Genomic DNA, 6871 nt, shown 5'->3' on the forward strand with positions numbered 1-6871 from the left:
GCAGTTTGTAAGATCTAATCTTTGGAGGCAACCGTATTTTTTACAAGTACTCAACAAATGACCTCTCCAAATTCTCATCTGAAATCTTCGTGTTCCCTTTCTCTTCATCATTTCCATTCCCATCATTATCAAAAGTACCCACCCCCACTGTGGCAACCAGGTGCCGTTGCACCAGCTTAAAAAACCTCATCAACTGATTCTTTCTCCACTGTGGCAAACTTTGAACCCATTTGTGATTAATAATTTTGATAGGAGGGTAACATCTCAACAAATAAAAAGAAAAGGAAAGTGAAATGCTCGAATATGAAGAGAGCAGATTTCTAGCTTTTGGAATGTAGGAGAGAGAGCAGACTTCTAGCTTTTGGATTGTAGGAGAAGTTCTCAACTACTCTTCCTTGTCTAGGGCTCTGTGCCTTGAACTCAAATAAAAAATATTTCAAATCCGAGTGGAAGACAAATCTTACCTCATTAGATTAATTTGGTAATGGAGCCCACATGAGCTCTTCCTCCTTAACCGGCCCCTCATATGATTTTTTTTTTTGGTTGACCCGGGTTAACCCGGGTCAACCCATCTGACCGGTGACCCAGTCGTTAGACCGGGTCGACCACCGTGTTTGGTTTCAAAATTATGGGTTTGGTGACTTCATTGCAGCATCCTCTCATATAAATTCCCTTTAATTTCATTTTACCATTTATTTATTTTTAATTGTATCCTTGTAAAGAGGTTAAATGGGATTTTGGGCTCTTGAGGTGTCAAGATGATGTTCTAGCATTGAATTAAAACTTTATTTGGCAAGATATGGTTCAGTTTTGTTGGTTAATAAATTGAATTTCTAGGACCAAATTAATTTGACAATACAACGGGTATGCATCCCCTTGTGTAATCAGTGTCTTTTCTAAAAAAATTGGCTTAAGTCTTTCTTTTCATCTCTGTTATCCATTTAGTTTTTCTAAAAACTGGCAGGGCAAAGAGGAAATATTTGGTTGACCACGTACTTGTGTTGTCAAATCTCATTCTTAGTGTCAATAAGTTTGTATTCTCGAGAAGATTTCAATGGTTGTAGTGTTTTCAATGGTCTGTTTATGTTTTTAATTTGGTTGATTTTTATATTATTAGAGTGAGTTTTAGATGTTTTGGGGTTAGGAATAGGTTTATTAAGTTGTCATTAAAAAAGAATTACTGTTTCTAATAAAGAAGAACATAAACCAGTCAATCAGGTGATGGGTCGTCTGCCGCAGTAGGCAACTCGTTGCGAGTTTAAAAAAATGGAGCTTCTGCTGCTTCTAATAAAGATTAAAGATAAACAATTGTGTATGCTAGGCCTTATTTTTAATAGGCTAAGCGTGCTAAGTACCCAGGCTCACGTACTGGTGTATTTTGGGGTTTTTTTTTTTTTGTTTTTTCTTTAATTTCAATCTAGTTTCCTCTAAATTAATTTATTTAAAATATATTATTTTATTAAACCTTGATTTTTCTATTATTAATATAAAGAGATCTTTAAGATGTGATATTAATATAAAGATTTAACAAAGATAAAACAATTGTCAATGTTAAAGGATCCACTAAATGTATTTCAAATAAGTATAGTCTAAATTCTTTCTGTTACTCAAGTGGACACACAAAGAAGATTCCAATCAAATGGTTTAATATCTCATTTTAAGTTATTAACATGATCATATTAAATATCTTTAATTATTTTATTTGAATAATATCAATACTTGTAAATGTTGTCAAATATTCATGGTGCTAATTTATATCAACAACAAATCAAAATCCTTTCATAGCATAAGTGTCGATTCTCTATGTGGTAGGCTATGAAAGAATCAATAATTTATTATGTCAATGATTATATACCACGAATCAAGACTCGCCACTTAACCAAAAAGATATTAAAATAATTAAGATAACAATTACACCACGTGTTACTAACAAATTTTCTTGAATTTAAACATTAAAATTCATGATGAGTTTATATTATACTTATTTTTACACCATTAGTATAACATTTGGCAAAAAGAAACTTAACTAAATATAACTAAAAAGAAAAATATAAATAAACAAGATGAGAGCATAGGTATGATAAAAATTAACTAAGTATATAATAAGGAAAATGATAAGTATAAACAAGAGATTAATGAGAATACAACATGAAATAAAACCTAGTATTATAAATTCAAATAAATAAATAAAGAGAATGGATCTTAAACTCAAAACCAATATGTCTAAATATATGGTCAATGTCTTCTTTTATATGCTAAAATTTAGAACCATTGATATGGTAGATAACTATTGATTTGGTGGCTGAATAAAATATCATTGATAATATCATAATCCGAATAGATAATCTTCATAAAAGTTGTAGATATTTATCTCATATTTCCAACCCAAAAAGAATGGGCTTATTTGGACTTCTAGAATTCTAAATATGGGATGAACATCGAACATTGTCTAGGTTGGAGACAAATTCAGACTCCTCTTTTCTTACTAAGATTTGAACTTAAAAATCGTAGTATCAAGTCTTGGGATCTTCATGAATATTTTAGGCCTACATTTTCTCTTTCCATAAGGTCAGTAGCTCCAGATATATCCTAAAAACCAAAAGATGTTCTAGTTTAAATAGAATCAGCTCAACTAGGATTTCTTCTCTAAGCCTAGCAATTTCTTTATTGTCTCTTTACATAAATCTCAATTTCAATAATTAAACGCATCAATTAGTTCTCTGAATTGTGAGATATGTTTATTTTATGAACCTGCATTTAAAACGGAGCATTTATCATTAAAACTTGTTATTATAATTAAAATGCACTTTTAAGTATTTATTAATAAGATTATAATAAACTTTTAAAAACATTAGCAATCGTTCTTTTATGCAACCAACCATGATCTTTTCTTTTTATTTTATTGGTTTGCTTTCCAGTGAATGACTATTTTTTATCATATAATTAAATATCAGTTGGTTTTCAAAAAGAAAAATTAAAGTTATTAAACCCAGTTAGGTTAGTAAACTAGTTCGCAAGCTTGGTAGGCTAATCGAGATTAACCCAGTTTGATCCAAGATGACATCTCTCTATATTTTAAAAAATATTTCATCTTCAAATTTTTTTAGTAAAGCTGAATTTTCATTGATCGTCTGGTTGCATTGATCCAAGATGTCGATCAGTCTACAAGGCATTTCCATGTGGAGAATACAGTACTTGTCTTTTGCATTTTCTTCGTAGTATTAGTGAGAATGGAAGAAATAAATAAGGTGAGAGCAGAGAAAAACAATAGGGAAATCGGTTAAAGACCAAGGACCATTGATCAGTAGGAAGTAATTTGGAAGGAATCGAATGATTACGAGCATAGACAATGAAATAAAGCCAAGAGGGGAGAGCACTTAGACAATATAGGTAAGTCTGCTGGAATGAGTTTTTCAGGACCTAGCTTCAATAGAAAGCGCAGGAAAGCTAATTGACGGTAATCGGACACTGAATTGCCACACTGGTTTTCAGGGAGCTCTCAACGGCTGAAGAGGAACTAGAAATATTTTTTCTCATCACTCGCTTCCACCGACTCAGGCTCATGAAAAACAAGACTGGACTTCCAACTTAAACATTGGATCGAATATAATGATTTGTGCTTGTTTTAAGCTTCATGACTTAATATTTTGGTTAGTTTTAATAATCTTTTTAACTTTTATTACCATATATATATATATATATATATATATATATATATATATATATATATATATATATATATATATATATATATATATATCAGAAAAGAAGGACAAAGACCAAAAGAGGGGAAGGTCGACCTTAAGCTCAAAACGAAAAGAACCGCGAGGGGCTAGAAAAGAGAGTACCACATGTCTATGTCTGTGGGACGACGACCTTCTATTTGGTCCCAGTAGAACAAGATAGACGAGCTCAAAACGAAAAGAACCGCGAGGGGTTAGAAAAGAGAGTATATATATATAATTGTCCATCTCTTTTTGTTGTAGTGCACATCATGTTTTCGATTCACAATGAATATTTTTCTTTCTTCTAGGACTACATTTGTGACGCTGCATATTATTCTAGCAATTTTTTTTTTATTTTTTTTTTGGGAGGTGGGGGGGTAATGGGTGGATAAGTATCACTGACCTGGAGGAAGGTGGATTCCTTAATTAATTTTTGGGTGAAGGGACACTGTTAGCCGCCATTGTCCTGTGGCTTGTAGACAACAGTGGAAAAAAGTTAATGTCGAGGGAGAGCGTAGCAAAGAAGACCAGTATCATTGCATGAGAATAAGCTGGAGACATTTTTTAAACAAGTGGATTGAAGATAGTGTAAAATAATGGTTGGTAGATAATGTAATAAAATGTCGAGAATACAATTATTACTCTATGTTTTTGGAAAATTGAAAAAAAGAAAAAGAAAACTAAAACAAAGTTTTTAATTTTTGAAATTTATATCGATTTTGAAAAACACGTTTTTGAGGTAATCTACAAATTTTCTTTTCAAGTTTTCTGTATTTTCAAAATAAATAAAAGACATGAACAATTGTTTTTTTTCTTTTATATACAAGTATTATTTAGCAATGTAAAATATTAAAACTAATTTTTTTATTATATTTATATTTAATTAATGTCACAAACTCTAAGTATTTTTATTATAAATCTAATATGAACATTTTTCAATTAATTAAATCACAAATATAAAATATTAGGGCTTAACATGTGATACCATACATAGAGTTTTTCCCTGTGAAGGAAAACTACTTAAAAATTCCAAGTTAAATCTTGTCTCTCGCATGGCCCCATCCACAAACATATACATAATTCTGCATAATTCTTGATAAACAGTAGAAGAAGAAAAAATTCTCCAGTCCTAAAAAATACAACAATTCAATAAGCAGGTCAAAACACAGACAACTTAACCGTAATGTGACAGCATGAATCTTCATAAATCCCAAGATGAAACAAATAGTGACCAATCAAAATCCAGAATCTAAACCGTGAAACCAGTTATAAATCCAGCAAGCAACTAACTTTCCCCATCTTCCACATCCAAAAAAACTACAACAATTAAAGTAATTCAGTTACTTTGAGCGTCATGTCACGTGCTGGATATATTGCTGCCATATATCCTCCGGGATGTATGGTGGCCTAAAATTCCTCCAAATCGCCACGTCATTCCAACCTTGGAGACCGTTATCTCTAGCGTATTTTTTGGTTTTTTTTATGCGCTTTATACCAAAAATCACACAACCTACTTCCATCAATAAATTTTGTATAGTTAATGACAAATTAGATTTGAAAACATAATTTTTTTAAAAAAAATATCGTATTGTTTTCGATGTTACCTAGTTGCCGCGTGAGTCTCCCACACCCGCCTCGCAACATTGGCATGCGCGTTATCCCACTCGAATTTGTTCTGTGTATAAATAATTTAGTTAAAATAAAAAATTATTAAAAATAAAATAAATTATAAGTTACCACCAACCTCAAATCTTTGAAACCATGCATCGATATAAGGTCTCCATTCAGAATGTCTGGAAACCTGACTCCATTGAAAAAATGGAATCTCCATTGACAATTTAAACGCCGATGTTATTACTCGGGCGACCTTAATGTTTGTGAACCTAAAAATAAATAAAATTAATGAAATGTTAATTAGTTGTTCACAAATTATGTTATAAGTTAAAAAAAAAAAAACTAGAACCACAACAAACTTACATTGAAATGTTGTCCTTTCAATGTGTCTCGTACTTGCAGGTAAATTGACCCCGCTGTGAAGGCACATCATCTCTGCACTATGGAACCACGCTGGAAGAGGCAGCATCACAAGTCAGCGTAGGTGCCTCTTCTTGATCGTCACCTAAGGACATGTCATCCTCACTGCTAGAAAAACTAGTTGCGACCATATGTGAGCGACGAGCTGTTGATTCGTTATACGCATCTATACAAATTGGACGAATAATTACATAATCAAATTTGATTATTTAAAAAATTTCAGCAGCACCTCCTCTATACTAGAGGTTGCCTAATTTTTTCAAACCTGCAAATATAGACAATATATAAGCCACAAACCAGTTGATTTTATTTTATTTATACCAAAAATTTCATATTTTTCAATTTCATCTCATTTTCAAAATGATAATAAAATGTTTCTAACCATAAAATAAAGAAAAAAAAATCTTATATATAACCTAACATCTATACAAATTTAACAATAAAATAAAGAAAAAAAAAATTAATTCCATATATTCAATTAACATCTATATAAATTCATCAATAACAATTAAATTTCATGGAAACAATGAAACACTCTATTACGCAAGAATAGAGTAAAATTGAGATAAAATAATTAAATTTAATCCAATATATTCAATTAACATTTACAAGAAAAATTCAACAATAACAATTAAAATTCAACAAAATATTCAATTATTATGGCAATACAAACAATAAAATAGACAACAAAATATAAAAAAAAACTATAGACTTTAGGAATGAAAAATGCTTACCTTAATAGTGTGATTATTTCTAGACTTTATCCATGTACAATACAAAAAAAAAAACAAAAAACTAAACAAAAATATATTGTTAATAAACCAAAGAAAAGATGAAAAAAAAAATTATAAACTATTTTTAATCACAGTACATACCCAATACATACTTTTTAATTTGTTGAAGATAAAGCTAGAATTATAGCTAGAGATTACAAGAAAAAAACAAGAGATGTTTTTAAAAGAATGAGAGGAAGAAAACTTATAAAAGGAACGAGAGCAAAGAAAAATGAACTGTAAGGGCTCTAGGTGGGAGTTATACTGTGATTTTGTCGACGGACTATCAAATAATATTATTTCTAGTTATTTTGTTGGTGATTCTGTCGGTGAATTAAC

Source organism: Populus trichocarpa, chromosome 4 (assembly GCF_000002775.5).
Source record: "Populus trichocarpa isolate Nisqually-1 chromosome 4, P.trichocarpa_v4.1, whole genome shotgun sequence".
Taxonomy (NCBI): domain Eukaryota; kingdom Viridiplantae; phylum Streptophyta; class Magnoliopsida; order Malpighiales; family Salicaceae; genus Populus; species Populus trichocarpa.